Source organism: Pelecanus crispus, chromosome 4, assembly GCF_030463565.1.
Source record: "Pelecanus crispus isolate bPelCri1 chromosome 4, bPelCri1.pri, whole genome shotgun sequence".
NCBI classification, from domain to species: domain Eukaryota; kingdom Metazoa; phylum Chordata; class Aves; order Pelecaniformes; family Pelecanidae; genus Pelecanus; species Pelecanus crispus.
The window spans coordinates 79673816-79691537 of record NC_134646.1 but is presented as its reverse complement, the minus strand read 5'-3'; the positions used below and the strand labels follow the sequence as shown (position 1 = coordinate 79691537).

At 42.8% G+C, this 17722-nt stretch overlaps 1 protein-coding gene across 5 annotated transcripts in view; it reads right to left on the bottom strand.

Moving 5' to 3' along the window:
* The window catches only part of CTBP1 (C-terminal binding protein 1), a 253569-nt gene that overhangs the window by 153006 nt on the left and 82841 nt on the right, over nt 1–17722 (bottom strand). The window lies entirely within an intron of this gene.

Here is a 17722-nt window from a genome sequence, read left to right as displayed (position 1 = left end):
AAGAATGTCTTTTGTGTTCACAGCTTCAGTGTTGATGATAAATTTTGAACATTAACAGTACAAAGTATGATTTAAATCAAAGCCTAAATCATAAATGTAATTTAAACTAGCGAACTGGAAACCTTGATTTAAGTAATTTCATTTTGCAAATACAGCTCTCCTAAAGAACTATTTGCTTTCAGTGGTTGTTAGTTCTCACTGAGTAGGCAAATAAACTACATGCATCTATTTAAATGATATACTAATATACTCTAGATCTTTTATTTTTTACATTTTATTAAGTAGACAATTTACTAGGCAATTATTTTTTTAACTACGATGCCTAAGTACTTCAGAAATATTTAATAAGTCCTATAGCACCTTTTATGATGATGATTATTCCCATTTTATAGAAGGATAACCCAAAGAAGGAATAATTAACTAGTTTGGCCTCTTCCCTTCACCAGACTAAACTAGCTGTAAGATAGTATGATTGATCTCCGCTGTAACAACTACCTGTTGCACATAATTTTTCACTCTGACCTAGCAACCATAATAATTCACAAATATCAGTACGACAACAATTAGCAGTGAAGCCTCAGGAGGCAGCAGCAAAAGGCTAGACTAAATATCTGTCCAAGAATGAGGAGGTTTTGCTGGATGGTTTCACCAAGATATAACGCTTGGTATTATTTTTACTTCATCTTCTAAAATTTGGATGTAAAGGTAACACACGGCAGAGTCTGCTGCTATTCTTCAGGACAACATAGCCTGCTTTATGAATGGCCTCAATTATTTTGCCATGAATAACGATGGCAAAAATTGCAGCGAGCATTTAGATCAATTCCACAGCCCAACCAAATCATCACACCAGACTTTCCAAGTTGTACAACCTTTAGTTTGAGTACCCATTTCTCAACATTGTGCCTCAAAATCTGCAGGATGTTGTGCCAACAGCGCTTGCTGTGAATGTTTCAGAACAATCTCCATGTACTGAATATTGCATATCCCCACGTGCCAGCTAGGCTGACACCTTACACAGTTTCTGCCCTGAGGGACGGTGCCACATCTGAAACGCTTACTAGTCAAGATGGGTGATGTACAAAAAGCGGGAGAAGTGGTACAGAATTATTTTTAAGGTTTTTACAGTCCCTCACCATTGTGCCCATTTTTCATTGGTATGAAAAGCTACTTGTGCCCCAAGTTGGCCCATGATGGGAAACTGCATCTTTCCTAAAACACCTCCTGATCTTTCCCCCCAAGGCATCCCTTAATCAGAAGGAGCATCAAGATCTCTCAAGCTACTTTGTCCTCCTGTAAACGTGCCTTTGCTGTGATGCTTACAAAAATTTAACCGGTTAGACATTAATGACCTTCTCTGAGCTTTGCCGGGAGGGGTGAGAGGCAGAACACCAGGTGCTTCTGGAGGAAAATAAAATAGTAAAAGATACAGCAGTCCATTGACGAGGCAAATTTGGTAGGTGTACCAGTACCGAACACCAGCTCTCCCCTCCTGCCTGAAGCCCTAGCCTCCGTTAAGGGGATGACCACCAACAGGCGTGTAAAGGAGGAGGGTCTCGAGGAGACAACCCATTGCTTTGGTGATGAACCCCACATCTTGCAAGGTCCAGCCGGATCCACCCACCTCACCGCGAGTCCTCACCTTCAGCTTCAGGAAATAAAGTGCTGTCCTCTCCAGAATAAACTGTAATGGTGTGTGCCAGCCCCCAAATCCCACCCCACCAGCGTGCCACCCTTCTCGCCTACGCACTAGCTCAGGAATTAGAGAGATGAGCAGAGACCACCGGGAGCGAGAACGGGACGAGCCAGATACGGGTCAGGGACCTTGCTGCACCGTCCTGGTTGCCCATCCACCACGCAGGCTCCAGACCGTCCTGCCCCGCCACGACGCTGCTGGTCTGCGAAGCGAGCGCCCGCCCCGAAAGGCAGATGTTGTGTAAATTCATATTTCATAAACACAGTTAATTGTGACAAGAGGGCTATAAAAATCCTTGTACCGCTTAAATTATTTCTCCACTCAGAGCAACTCTACCACCAGAAAACGTTACACATTGCACTTTATACTGAACTGGCAGCGTTTGGTGGTAACATTACAGCTCTATTAAATAACAGAAAAATCACAGATCTTTAAAAACTACAAATTAATTTTTCTGCCGTCATTCAACATAACCATTTAAAAACAAACATGCCATGCAATTGTCATGAAAAGCTCTCCAATCTAACACTGCATATTTTTAAATATGAAAATTATACTTTCGAAATAATCCTTGCTGCTATCAGGGAAAAGTGCTACTATAAGTTGCATCGCTATTAGACAGAAACTATCACCTTAAAGAGTCAACAACCCCTCACACTTCACCAAGGAAGTACTCTCTCTCCATCCAACAAGGTCACAATAAGGGAAAAAACCAAAAAACCAGCAACAAAACAACTCAACAAGAGCTGCTAAATCTTTGATCCTTTGATTCAGACACACAGGTAGGTAAAAGGTAATTCAGAGACTGGTTTTTACTAAATTTATGATTTATGCATTTAGTGATGCTGATCCTTCAGTAATCTGCATTTAGCAGGTTCACTGTATCCATATGAATCTTCTTGAATATACTGGAGTCTAAACTGTTCTCCAACTCATATAATTGGGAAAAAATCCCCCCAAAAACAACTAACTGAGTTTTCCTTCTTCTAGCCTGATTTTTTTTATGTTTGTTTTTTTTAGAAAAATATTTATTAAGACTTTATTATCTATTTATATTTGGAAAAGGGTTTGTTTTTTTTTTTAATAACATTCATCTCCTTTAGGTAATAGTCTATGCTTACTAATATTTACTAGTTTAAGTGCAAGAGTAAGAAACAAGTTTTCTTCAGCTCTGTGGGGCCACTGGATCTGTACGTGGTCCCAGCTAAGGGATCCGGTACTGCGCGGAAGGGAAAGGAAAGACTTCAGCTGCTCTCCCTCACCTGTCTGGGTGAGAAAACAAGCAGGAGGTGTGGAGGGGTATCTCAGCGCCGCAGCACTCACGTCATCTTTCATGTCGCTGTTACCACCACAAGCAGGCAACACCTGCCCGCCTGGCTGCAGTTTGTTTACGCGCTATCAGAAATCAGAATTTGCTATTACGCTAAAGCAGTCTCAGTAGGTATCAGCGAGGCATAGACGTTGTCTGTTTTCTCAGGATGCTCTGGAAAAGTTTTATGTAAACCATGAAAATTACGCATGCCATTATGTAATGAAATCAAGACAATAAAATGTATGCATGGATATTTCTACTTTTAAACGGTAGTCACTGAACTGTAGCTCGCTTTATTTTAAAAGTACATATCACTTGTATAAATAAACACTATTTCATAATAAAAAAAATAATTCTTATGTAGCTGTCTACATTTCTCACATACACAAGCATTCACAATCATCTGAATATAATACACTGTTAAATTGAATTTAAACTTCCCTAGATATCGATCATTTCAGACAATCTAAGCGATTTGGGCAGATAATCATAAAACTGCAGGCGTGCAGGTTTTTTCTAGGAGCTGACAAACCGCCGGAGGTGCAACAGGTGCCGTTTCCATTCATGATTATTTTTTACAAGAAGGATCACACTGGCACAGTCCCTGTCGGCGGTCAGGCTGCCTGCGCAACCCATGGGTGCACGGCTGAGAGGCGAGGACCCGGGAACCGAGCAGGCTGCTCCTGCTGGGCGCAGACACGCTGAAATTCTTCCGTCGCTCCCCGGAAAAACCTTTACTGCTTCCTACGGCTCCAGGCCAGCAACAAAAACAAATGAAGTTTTTCGGCCTAGCAATAGACCTGAACCGACAAGCATCCTTCTGCCCCCGCGACGCACAGCGAGAGGTTAACAGCATCGCCAGCAAACTCAGGCGCAGACAACGCTGACGGCACCACTGATTTTAACCCAAATTTCTATATAGGGCACCTTAGAGGTTCGGTGGCAATTTTATTCAAAAGAAACACTCAGGCACTGATTTCTAACCCGCTCAAATCAGGTATTTCTATCTAAAATTTCCCCTGTTCACTTCTATCACAGAAAAGATCATGCAAATATACAACAATTTCAAGTACTGCCTCCAGCTGGGGATGCTACGCAGTATATTTAAATTTCTAGCTAACTACTAGATGGCACAGCAAGCACGCAACCCAATCGCAACTGCAACGTTACTCAGAGAAAATGCCACGGAGAAAAAGTTGCAAAATCTGTCAGATGATTTTTCTGTCTTAAAAGACATCTCACTCCGAAATAATTTTTGCCGTGAAAACCACTAGGAAACTCAGCATTTAAAAAGGTGGATGCAGTTTTAATGGGAGATGAAGTACACAGAAGAAATGTAATAAATACACCGGACTGTAAAATGCCTCGTGAAAGAGAGACGAGATTAGGTATGTTACAAAACAGCACGGAGCCAAACCTGCCCCTGAACCGCTGAACAGATTCACCAGACAAGATAAAAACGGAGGGGATGTAACTTCACATTTGTTATTTTAAGTTTAAACCAAACGACGTACGTTAACAACGCATAACCGCGTCCAGTTCCAACCAGCTATAACCTCAGACCCAAGGAGAAGCAGGAGTTGAGTATCTAGCAAATCCACAGAAATAAGTTATGGGAAGGATCCGGGACTTTCAGCGGGGATCTGACGACAGCCCGAGCCGATGCGGATTTACTTTTCGCCATTCCAGATGTGCAAACCTCAATTTCCGAGCTGGAGGAACCCGCAGCCCACGGCCACCCAAACCTGCGGGCACCCGGCACCTGCCCAGCACCCAAACCTGCGGGCACCCAAACCTGTGAGCACCCAAACCTGCGGGCACCTGGCACCTGCCCAGCACCCCAACCTGCGGGCACCCAAACCTGCGGGCACCCGGCACCTGCCCAGCACCCAAACCTGCGGGCACCCAAACCTGCGGGCAGCCGGCACCTACCCGGCACCTGCCCAGCACCCAAACCTGCGGGCACCCGGCACCTGCGGGCACCCGGCAGCTGCCCGGCCGCTGCGGAACCCCGCTGGACCCGCAAGCCCGGAGAGCGTTAATGTTAAATACAATAATGGACTCGCAGCATCTCGCGTCTCAAGCCCGTCCCGGAGGCGCCGCCGGGCAAACTTGTGCCGCGCCGCGGGCCCTGCGCGCCCGCCCAGCCCTTCCCCCCCGCACAAAGAACCCCTCCCCGCACCCCAGCCCGGCCCAGCCCCCGCGCCCGGCCCGGCGGGGCGCGCCGGCAGCAGAGCGGGGCGCGGGGCGCGGCGCTCCCCGGCGGGGCTGCGGCCGCCCCGGCCCCCCCGCAGCGCTGCGCGCTGGCGCAGCCCGGGAGCGCAGGCACCCCGCCCAGCGCGCCGGCGGAGCGGGGCACGCCAGCCGGTGAAACGGGAATAACGAGGAGAAACCGATGCACTGGGCCGCGGGAGGGTGAGCGGGGCCGGGGGCGCCGCAGCCGCGCACCCACCTTGCATCCCCGCCGCGGCTCCCCAGCGGAATGAGCCGCCGACGCCGCTGCTGCCGCTGCTGAAAATACGGGGCAGGCGGGCGCGACCAATCGGGGCGGGGAGCCCGCCGCCCCCAGCCAATGGCGGCCGCCCGCCGCCGGCGCTCCGCCAACCGCAGCGCGGCTCATTCCGCGGCCGGCGGGGGGGCGGGGCGGCGGAAGGTGCGCGGAGCCCCGCGGGGCAGCGCGCGGCCCCGGCCCTTCTCCCCACCTGTTTTTTCTTTTTCCCCCTTTTTTCTTTTTTTTTTTTTTTTCTTCACCCTTTTTCCCCCTTTTTCTTCCCCCCCGTCCCTTTTTCTTCCTGTTTTTCCTCCCCTTTTTTCTCCCCCCCTTTTTTTTCCCTTTCCCTCCCCCCTTTTTTTTCCTTCCCCCCCCCCTTTTTTTTGGGGAGGAGAAAGGCTTTTTCCATTTTTTTTGCATACCGCCCCAGCACACATCATACAGACCAACAACTTTAGGAGCCCCCCAGGGAACTTGTTCTGCTAAGTGTGAACGGAGGCCCCCGTGCAGAGCAACACCCATTGCTACTAAGCGCGCCAGAGAGGAATATTTCGGAGAATCCAGAAAGATGAGGGGATGAAACACCCTACAGCTTACTCCAGCTATAATCTGAGGCTCAGAAGAATGGCTGTTCAGCCACTGGTTTTTAATAACACGATACACAAACTCAGCGCATGACTGGAACAGGCTCCCGGGGTGCCAAACCCAGCCCTCAGAAATACCAAAACCAAGGCAGCAGAGCTTTCAACCGCACAACTTCAGCATGCAAAGCTTTATGCTGCATCACTACTGGCAAATTATTAGCAAAGTAAACTTTCTTATTAAGACCACTAATTTTGGAAATAAGTATCTGCTTTACTCAAAAAAAACCCAAAAAAAACCAAAACAAACAAACAAAAAAAAAAAACCCAACCTGACTGCATAGTCTTATTTTTCTTAAAACTGAAATTCATTAACATTTGTTCATAAAAATAAACTTTTCAAGCAACAAAACTCATGACTGCTGTATATTACAGCAGAAAACTATCAGCCATAGAAGAGGGGATAAAAAAAGCTCGGAATTTTCTTTTGTTTTTCCAGTCTAGTGCCGCTAACACTTCCTAAGTTTAGACTGAACTAAAAAAGTGAGAAAATCTGCGCTCCCATCTCCAATGTTGTACTCCTCCTGACCTCAACCCCAGCATTTAAAAATCACTAAATCGTATTTGCTGAAGACTCTTGCCTGAATGGGCCGTGTTACTCACTTGTTCACAGCGTTCGGCTAATACAATGCCATAGACGCCGTGAAGTGATGAACCTGATATCGGCCCCAGTCTCGACGATAATTTACAGGAAAAAGCTTTTCTTTCGCAGATCCGGAAAGGCGCACTTCTAAGGTGCCCCAGGAGCCAAGAACTCTGTGGTGCTACGAACTGCTGACAGGCAACCAATAACTGTGACAAATTATACATTCATGGCATCTGCAACAATCGATAAACTGACTCACCAAATTAATAAAATATAGATCACAAAGCATACATTTTTATTAAAGAATAATTTTGTGATAACCAAGTAATGTGGATGCTTCCAAGCATAAGATTAAATTACATGCTGAGCAAATCTGGCATTTTGTGATAAACCGCGAAAATAGTCTTTGCAACAGCAACTGAGGAAGAATATTGCTGACATAGCCTATAAACATGTTTCATAAAGCATAACCGGAAGTAACCAAAAAAAAAAAAAATTCACTGAAGTGGTGGTTAGAGAATTCACTACCATATCCATAATAATTACTTTCTAGACTTCTCCTTCCTTTGCAATTTATTCCTTCAAATATGTTGCTGATTTTGGTGTTAAAATAAAAACAGATTACCTACATAGGGGAATATTTACACCAAATTAATTCCTTAACAAGTCAGACTTCAGCAGTCATCATCGGAGTACACAAAGATTTCGAGTACTATTTATTAGGATGATCAAAATTTTATTTAAATACATGAAGACGAGTGTCTTACCCGATAGATGGACATTGTTTATCAAAACTTTGTGCCGGCTGAGTAACTTTAAGAATGAAGTATTTGCTTGAACTTAGGAATACAATGAATCCCGTTGCACTTGAAGGTCTGAAGCTATACATGTGCTTAAGTATTTTCCTGCACGAATATTTTCCACTCCTGAGAAATGCATCAAGAGGAGCTTCTCCAACCTCACGTAAAGGTATTGGAGAAGTCATTCCTTCCCCAGGGAGGAAGACGGGGCATCTCTTAGGGCAAAGGCCTTACTTCTGGGAAGACCACACTTAGGCACACCCTCAGTCCTGGTCCTGCTTAGGTTACTGCGATACAGCTTTCAAACACGTCCTAAACAAAGTATTTAAAATACTGAGTCCCTGTTTATTGAAGTTTACATTCATTAGCTCCTGAAACTCCTTAGTCCTCTGTGTCTGCCGGCTAACTATGCCATACCAACAGCATTAGAAGGCTGTCCTAAAATTCATTTTAATCCTCTGTAATGCCAGATATGTGGTGCTCTCAGGCAGTCTTCACATGATTGAAGCCTTGTCAGGTCTTCCAAATATTTGTTTTATAGTAAAACATCCAGCATTTCCTGGAAGCGTACTTTCATACTTGCAAAGCTTCAGTGAGTCAGTGAGTATTTTACATCCATAATGTTTAGCCACTTTCTGAACTTCCATGAATTTCCTGGCTAAACACATGAGATGAGGTCTTTCCCGTCCTTCTTTTTAGCTAATAAATAATGGAATCTTAACTCTGAAATGCTGTCATGAAACAAAAATCAAATAGAGCCTAAGTACTATAAAAACAATATTTGTTTATACTAGATCCATAATGAATTGAATTCCTTTTTTAAACAAATGACAGTTAATAATATATTAAACATGTAAACAGGAACATAGTTGAAGTTGTAATTCTATCAGCTCTTTCTCATGACATTCATCTTCTCAGAGGCCATATCCACATTTCAATCTAATCATTTATAGAACGTTGTTAAGTTAATAAACAGACATGGTACCTTAAAAATGGCTTACTACTTAGATAAGCTGCTGTCTTCCCTAACTATGGTAACCTAGATCCATTGGGTTTTTTTGTTTTTAAAAAAAATCTATTCTCTGGCATATTACTAGCAACTGGAAATTTATTACAAAAATGTTATTTTCTTTCAGAATAAAATATCTCTATTTAGAAAAAATATACCTAAACATTCCCACTTGCAAACCACCATTTATTTCAATATTTTGCAAATTTTCTGCATGGTGACAATTTCATTTACTAAGAAAATACCCGCACTGCTATGAATCTTTTCAGTCACCAAAACGTGACTACAGATAGCAGCAATGCATATTTTAGAAAAGCAGCAAAGAGGACCAGTTTCAGAGTTACACCCACCACCCTCAAGATAAAATGAGGCGAGAGCGTTTTCTCTTGCCATAAATTACCACTCCCTCCTATCAGCAATTATTTAACTTTCAAAAATAGCTGCAACGCAGACAAATTATGAGCTATAATTACGCAAATTTATCCCTGATATTAAGACTGCATACATGCATATATGTATACCTAGTCTATTCTAAAATGTATCTGCATGTATAATGTTAAGTATTATAATCAAATATACCAGGATGTCTTTACCTTATTGCCCAGAATGACAACGTTTCTATCCTAAAGAGCCATCCCAGTGGTCAAAAATGCCCACTACTGCTTTTTATCTATATGGTACCAGTCACTTGATCTGGTGCATCTTCTAATAAACCTTCCTCCTTCCCAGACAAGAATGCAGAGACCCAAGTTCACAGGAGTCAAAAGGAGCACCAGCCATGCTCCCAGGGGAGGGAAGTTTTCTATATGCGCACATCTGTCTCTCTCTTAATCAATCACTGAGTGCAACACAGAGGCTGCATCACGTTCAGAAATCCATACTCTGAAAATACCTGAAGGCTGGAAGTATTAGAAATATCATCCATAGTTGGCCTGTTCTTGGCTGCTGTTGGGCACAGGACATTGGCCCAGATGGTGCTTACGGTCTGATCCAGTTCAATAATCATTTAATGAAGTACTTCAAGTCACCTCATTCTTTCCTTGGAAAAAAACAGAACTGCTGAATATCTTAAATGAAAAGCAAATTAAAATTTGACCGTTCCTACAAGGCAAACACCTTCCACGTTCAGAAAGGACACTTTGGCAGAGCTCTTGGTAGAGCCACAGTTTCTCCAAAGAACCAACACTTCTGCTAAATCTCTATCATGCTGCGAAGCGACACCTCTCAGCCAGCCAGCCGCATTTCTCTTGCTCATGCATCCAATTACAGAGATACTCATCTTAGGCATGGGATAACACTGCAGATCTTTAACAGAAGCCCTGCTTTAAGGGCACTGGTTAAACTCCCATGGCTCTTCAGAGCCTCTGGTCCTACCTGCCTGGCGTACATTTGGCCATTTACATACCACAGCCGGCTGGTGAGGGGAGGGAGGGTGGACACGAGGTGCCACCGCGGGCAGGTTCGGGGCGGGGGCCAGGCAATCTCTATACGCTCAGCGATCCGAACATTTCTTTTACTCGCTTATTAAAATGTCAAATTTACAGCATCCATTATGCCGTGAACATTACACACCACCACACACAGATTTTTTTTTAATTATTATTATTTAAGCATTTCTTATTATTCTTTGCACTCTTATAGGCCTTACAAATCCCACATTCCCAGAGATCTAGGTTCTGCACAGAAACTTAAAAAAAAGGTGCCAACCCATTACAGCTGTCTTTTTCCACACTGGTTTTCAATGGTGATAGAATCTATTGCTACAATAAAAAGCCTCGATACTTTCTCATTCAAAGCACAAGAAAAAAAAAAAAAACTATTTTTAAAGTCAAAATCTGTTGGAATGATAGGGTTGAGGTTTGGGGTGGGTTTTTTTTGAAGAGTAAAGATCTATTTTTTTTGCATACAGTGAAAATTCTGAATATTGTACATGCACATTCACATCATTTTGCAAAACTGTCAACACCAGATATACGCTTCCTTCTTTCAACTATCTCCCTGTGTTGCAACCCTCATCTAAATCTGAAAATATTTTGGTAAACATAGCTGATGTTTCATGGGTGTAATTTTGAGACCATAAGGAATGTAAGAAAACCGTTGATAGTGCACTAAACTCTAAAATAGGCTTTTAAGAATTTATCGGCTTTCTCAGATCAGCAACTAATATGATAACCATCTAGAAAGGAGTATCTGTAGCCCATCTACTCCCTCCTAAGTTTTCCTCCCTGGAGTTTTGTTTTGGAGCCTTTGAGCTCCTTTTGAAGGATATTTCTACATTCTATTGTGGTGACACGTTAGTGAAATATATTCTTAACATTACACATTTAGCCTATATATCAATGTACTTGTATCACAACGTTTATCACAATGGGCTTTTACTCCAAGAGCAGGTTGTCTCAAATATGTAAGTTTTGAACATCCACACTTTTCTCAGAAAAAGAAAACAGTTTGAATAAAGCATTAAGAGTGCTAATGGCATAATATATTTCTTAGAAGCACAGGTTTGAGATGTTATAGGAACTATATAAAATAATTCCTTTCATGAACTTGAACTTCCTATTAAGGAAAAGGCTGCATTTTTTGCTGTCTCTCTCCCTGGAAAGCTGTGGTGGGATTGGGTGCTCTGCCCATCAGGAATCCTCTCCCAGCATTCAGCCTCAATTCATTCAGCATTTGTTGGTACCATTTTTTCTTCTGTAGCCACTGGCTTTCAGTTCTTTTACTTTTGGTCCATACTGTTTCTCTCCCAGGATAAATACACTCCCCACGTCTCCGTCTTACATGATAGTCTCTTCACCTCACTCCCTAAACTGTTCAGAAATGATGAACTCACACTGACAGAACAGAAAATTCCGGTCACTTGTTTTTATGCATATCACAGGGACTGCTAAAGCACATCCCATGATCATCCAAGCACTATTTATCTATAATGAGGATCTTGTTTCAGGTTCCTATTTTACAAAACTCTGCTATTACTCACTCAGAAGATATGACCTTCCATTTTGCATTTGGAATTTGATTCCACTTCTATTAGCCCAGTTTTCAATGTCATCTCAGTTATTTCTGTACAATATCCTGATTCTCTTCTATATTTAGGATGCCTTCCAATTTTGGCATTAGCACAGCCCCTCTACTGATGCCAGGTGATCCGCATTAAGCAAGTCAGGCTCAATACTCCACTGGTAACCTCTCTTGCATACCACACCTTTTAGAAAAAATATTATTTAATTTTCAACACCTGTCAGTGAACTTATGCAGGAAGAAATAATTCTTCTTTAGCTCAGTTTTCCAGCTGCAACCACTCCGCTTGCTTTCCAGATCTTCTTTACACTAAGAGTTAAGATATATAGAATGAAATTGTGCCTACGGTTGCTTACACAAGGACCACGTCTGGCCTCCGTAAACATCATTGTTCAACAGATGGTCGTGAGTAACATGTTCTGCCTCAAGGTCTTTAAGAACACTGGGTGCGTACCGAGGAATCAGCTTCTGTGGTTGGAGTCACACACACACACTCACGCTTTGTGGGTGTTTTACTCCAACACCAAGGTCTCACCGACCTTCAAGAGACAAGCAAAAACCAAACTTTAGCTTGTTCCTTCACTTCTGGTAGTTCATAAGGTAGAAGCCTATAATTCTTGGTAGCAGCAAAACCTAATTTTTATGAGTCTTGAATTAATTCATAACAAGCTCCTTAGTATTCCATAAAATACACAACACTTGTAAGTGCTGAGGGCTGAGCTGAAGCTTCTTTTCTTTTTTTGGAACAAGAGATAATGTCTGGATTTCGAAACACAGTGGTAGTTTAGAAATGAAAAGTGAAGACTCCTCCGGGGAGGTACAAGAGGCTGCCCTGCACACTGCACAGCTGCCTCCAGCATGTCAGAGTCTTCAGAACCTCTAAAAAAAACAAGGTTCTGCCAAAAAAAAAAAAAATTAAGTAGGTTTAACCATTTTTAGAAGCACTGCCAATACCAAGGCATCAAACCAGAGTCTTTGCCTGTACCTGTCTCCCTATCCCTAGAATGATCAGACATTATCATTAAATCACACAGTATCGTTCAAGCGGTTCGAGACCGTCCCGGAGGCGTTGGACCCAAGAGCCGCGGGTCTGCAGGCAGTCGCAGCTTCTCCCCTTCTCCCCCGGGGAAGATCCTCGGCTTGAGCAGGCAAGCGCGCATACATCCTTACTGCCAAAAGGGTGGGATTTCTGCACAGAGATGTCAGGTAGCTTTAGGACCTCTGCTGAGGCGTGTTCAACAAAATGTTGGATTTTAATTACGCAATTACGCAGAACTCAAAGACCCAGCTCTGAAGTTCTGCAGACACAACCCTCTTTCCTGGCACAACCTACTTCAGCAGTTAAATTCTGAAGTCACATGCAGGGCGAGAAGATTGTTCTTAAACCCTTCCAATAATATCAACACCACAGTCTTAGTTATGAACTTCAGCTAGCTTTGTGCCCATTAAATCACAGCTGTTTCCCCTTGATGTAGTGTTAGATCACACATCACTAAAACTGCCTCTGTGTGTGTATGTATACGAATACACTTTTCCCTTTGTTCTGCAAAACAAACTCTTAACAGAAAAGTGTTTATATTAAAACTAAGTCAAATTAAATATCAATTAACAGTTAATAATAGTCTTAAGATAACATTTCAGATCTGTCAATCCTGTAATAAACTAACTGCAGAGCTGACACTGTTTTGGTTTCAGCTATTGTTTTGACTTGGAAAGAAACTACCAGTTGATTAAAAACCTGCATGATCTTAAGCATTATCATCTCAATTAAAAGTGCTCCTGAGCTTCGCTATTTGCTCACAAGGAGGTCAACACACCTCATTTCACTTGCCTACCTGCTCATCGCAGCTCTGCATGCCTGAGGAAAAATTTAGGGGTTTTATATATATATTTACTAATTATTGCTTCTTTAATGGAAGCAGATGGACTTTTTTCCTACTCCTCCAGTCCTTCATAAGCTCTTTGCAACACAGGTAACACAGAACCTAGCACGCTGCAAACAACATAACTCATAGGAAATAGAATACGTGGCAGAACTTGCTATTTAGCCTATCTGGAATGACAATATTGTTCAATTTGGATAATATAAACCTATTTTCAATGAAAGGGGTATGTTTGCTTTCAAAGCCATCTGAAATATAGAAAAAAATCCACTAACGGAAGACATAAAAATAGGTAAAATATGCAATAATTAACATCCTTCATTGCATTTTGCCCTCACACTCTTGCTAGAGTAAGACTTCTTCCTGCAGCCCACCTTACAACAGGAGTAAGAATAGAGCAGTTTTGATGGGCAAATAAAAAAAAAAACGCTTAAAAATTATTTTTAAGATTGTCTGTTCCTATGTGTCTTTTTGGAAGAGTTAAATAGTCTTCAGAAGCTCTAAAAAAGGTTCTGCTAAAAAAAATAAATAGGCTTAACCATTTCTAGAAGCACTGGCAACACTAACGCTTCAAACCAGAGTGTTTGCCTGTACTTGATGCTTCTTTCTGTGAGTACAAGGCCTCTGTAATTCTACAAAAAGCAGCAACTGATACTGTAACGAAGACTGCACTCTACAATACTCTGAAGCATCCAGTTTCAGTTCATTGCTAAATGTATTGAAGCATGAATACATTTCAGTTTAAGACCATACTTCACACCCAAGTTCATTTATACATGAATTTACTTTTAGCTTGTAGGAGCATTTAAAGATGACCACATCACCTAAATTCTATATGCTACGCAAGAAGCATTTTACTACCTTTAGAAAAGGAGATAAAGCTCAACAGCTAGCTGTATTCATCTTTGTCCACAATTAATCTAATGAGAAGGTGGCAGACGAAGCCAGAGTGGGCTATAAACATCCTCTGGAGCATTCTGCAGTATGGCACGTGTGTTCCAGGTCACTTGCTGTAACAGGAGTGTGCATCTTTATTCCTTCTCTAAAAGACAATGTTACTACAATCAGCTGCTTATGAACTAGCCTGTATGTTATTTACAGTGAATTAACACTGTTACAGTGACTGGAGTGACTCTCAGTGAATCCATATGTATTTTAGATGGAGTGTATATGGCCTAAAATACTACCCCACGGTCAGGGTCAAACACCTTCTTTTAAAAGCATCAGCTAAAATGTGTGTTTTGCACACTCTTTTAAGTCAACAAAAAAAATAGAAGTTTTTTAACTTAATCCTGGCTGTAAATCCTGACACACGTGTCTCCTCCTCAGCCACCTGAATGCACCTACAGTTGGTGGATGAGTAAGAACAGCTTCCATTGCATTCCAAAGACTTAGAGAGGACTTACAACACTTAGATTATTTGAACAAGGTTATTTTTTCCTTTAAACACAGAAGAAAAACTCTATTCAGTTTAAAAAAAGGAAACTTGGTAGTAGTTAACACGGCAGAAAAGATACCACAGCAGTCCTTGGCACGGACAACACTTAAAGGTTGAGAAGCAACGGCCTTTCAAGAAGAAACTAGTTTCAACTTGTTTGAACTAGAAACTCCCTACACGACCTAAGCAAACATCCTTATCCTTTCAATAACCGGAACACTTGGAGCAAAAATAACAAGGCAAACAAATATGTTCAACAGTATTTTCTCACTTTGTAGCATCTCATATCTGGGGCACCCAGAAGTTTCTGGGTAACACTAGGAAGTAGTATTATTGTTTTGCACCAGTGAAGAAACTAGAAGAAATATTTTAGTCCCATGAGAGGGTCCACATCACTTGACTCAGTCTCCGCACACACAAACGTCACAGGGTATACTTAACTAAATGCCCTACACGGCCATTTAATCATATTAAGTGTCAAATATGTTAGAATAAGAAAGCAAAAAGATCAGATTTAACAATAGGACATGCACAAAATTAAAAAGATAAAGGATTGATTAATGACAAGCAGCAGGATGACAATGCAAGAATAAAAATTAATCTTCACTGAAATTACTGCATTTTGTGCGGAAAAATCTTTGCAGACCACCGCACGGTACAGAGGCCTTGCAAGGCTGATGTCCACAGTACCTTGACAGGACATCCACTCTTAGTCCTTCATCCTAAATCCAGCACTAACACACTTCCTACTATAAATACTTTAAATGTCCATAAGCAACAGCAGTATTGACATGATTAATATACAAAAATGGATTTTTATTTCTGTCATGAAATATTATTAATATTGTGCCCAAATAATTTCTGAGTTGTGTCGAGAGACTGGGCTTAAGTCTTTTATTTTTTTTAAAAGGTGCAATTAGAAAAGAAAAAATTGTCATCTCACAATAATATTTCAGACATGACATATCATTATTATGACAACTCATTTGATTATATAACATCAGGTAAATGAAAATCAAGAGAGACTAAATAAAAATGTCAGAAGTTAAGCTGTCCCCCTAATTTTCCTCAAAATATTTTTAATCAAGTTCTCCTTTTCTTGTTCAGTTATTCCATTTGCTGAGCACAGTATATTTTGAATCTGATACTCCCCCCACCCCCACAAGAGGAAATCCCATCACCAAAATCATATACTTTTTCTTTAAAAGTAACTATATTTGAAAAGACCAAACTCTGCTTTTGGTCCACAGGACTTTCGGGGGGAGGAATCATAGAATCGTTTAGGTTGGAAAAGACCTTTAAGATCATCAAGTCCAACCGTTAACCTAGCACTGCCAAGTCCACCACTAAACCATGTCCCTAAGCACCACATCTACACGGCTTTCAAGTACCTCCAGGGATGGGGACTCAACCACTTCCCTGGGCAGCCTGTTCCAATGCTTAACAACACTTCCAGGGAAGAAATTTTTCCTAATATCCAATCAAAACCTTCTCTGGTGCAACTTGAGGCTATTTCCTCTTGTCCTATCACTTGGTACTTGGCAGAAGAGACCAACACCCACCTCACTACAACCTCCTTTCAGGTAGTTGTAGAGAGCGATAAGGTCTCCCCTCAGCCTCCTCTTCTCCAGGCTAAACAACCCCAGTTCCCTCAGCCGCTCCTCATAAGGCCTGTGCTCTAGACCCTTCACCAGCTTTGTTGCCCTTCTCTGGACACGTTCCAGCACCTCAATGTCTTTCTTGTATTGAGGGGCCCAAAACTGGACACAGTGTTCAAGGTGCGGCCTCACCAGTTCCGAGTGCAGGGGGACAATCACCTCCCTGCTCCTGCTGGCCACACCATTCCTGATGCAAGCCAGGATGCTGTTGGCCTTCTTGGCCACCTGGGCACACTGCTGGCTCATGTTCAGCCGGCTGTCCACCAACACCCCCAGGTCCTTTTCCCACCGGGCAGCTTTCCAGCCACTCTTCCCCAAGAAGAGCTGCATAGCGTTGCATGGGGTTGTTGTGACCCAAGTGCATGACCCAGCACTTGGTCTTGTTGAACCTCACACAACTGGCCTCAGCCCATTGTTCCAGCCTGTCCAGATGCCTCTGTAGAGCCTTCCTACCCTCAAGCAGGGTAGGAACACTGCTACCCGACTTGGTGTCATCTGCAAACTTACTGAGGGCACACTCGATCCCCTCATCCAGATCATCGATAAAGATATTAAACAGAACTGGCCCCAGTACTGAGCCCTGGGGGACACCACTTGTGACCAGTCGCCAACTGGATTTAACTCCATTCACCACAACTCTTTGGGCCCAGCCATAAAGCCAGTTTTTTTACCCTGCAAAGCATATGCCCATCCAAGCCATGAGCAGCCAGTTTGTCCAAGAGAATGCTGTGGGAAACAATGTCAAAGGCTCTACTACAGTCTAGGTAGACAACATCCACAGCCTTTCCCTCATCCGCTAAGCAGGTCACCTTCTCATAGAAAGAGATCAGGTTAGTCAAGCAGGACCTGCCTTTCATAAACCCATGATGACTGGGCCTGATCACCTGGTTGTCCTGTACATGCTGCGTGATGGCGCTCAAGATGACCTGCTCCATAACCTTCCCCAACGCCAAGGTCAGACTGACAGGCCTGGAGGTCCCTGGATCCTCCTTCCCGCCCTTCTTGTAGATGGGTGTCACATTTGCTAACCTCCAGTCAACTGGGACCTCCCTGGTAAGCCAGGACTGCTGATAAATGATGGAAAGTGGCTTGGTGAGCACTTCCACCAGCTCCCTCAGTACCCTTGGGTGGATCCCATCTGTCCCCACAGACCTGTGTGTGTCCAAGTGGTGTAGCAAGTCACCAAC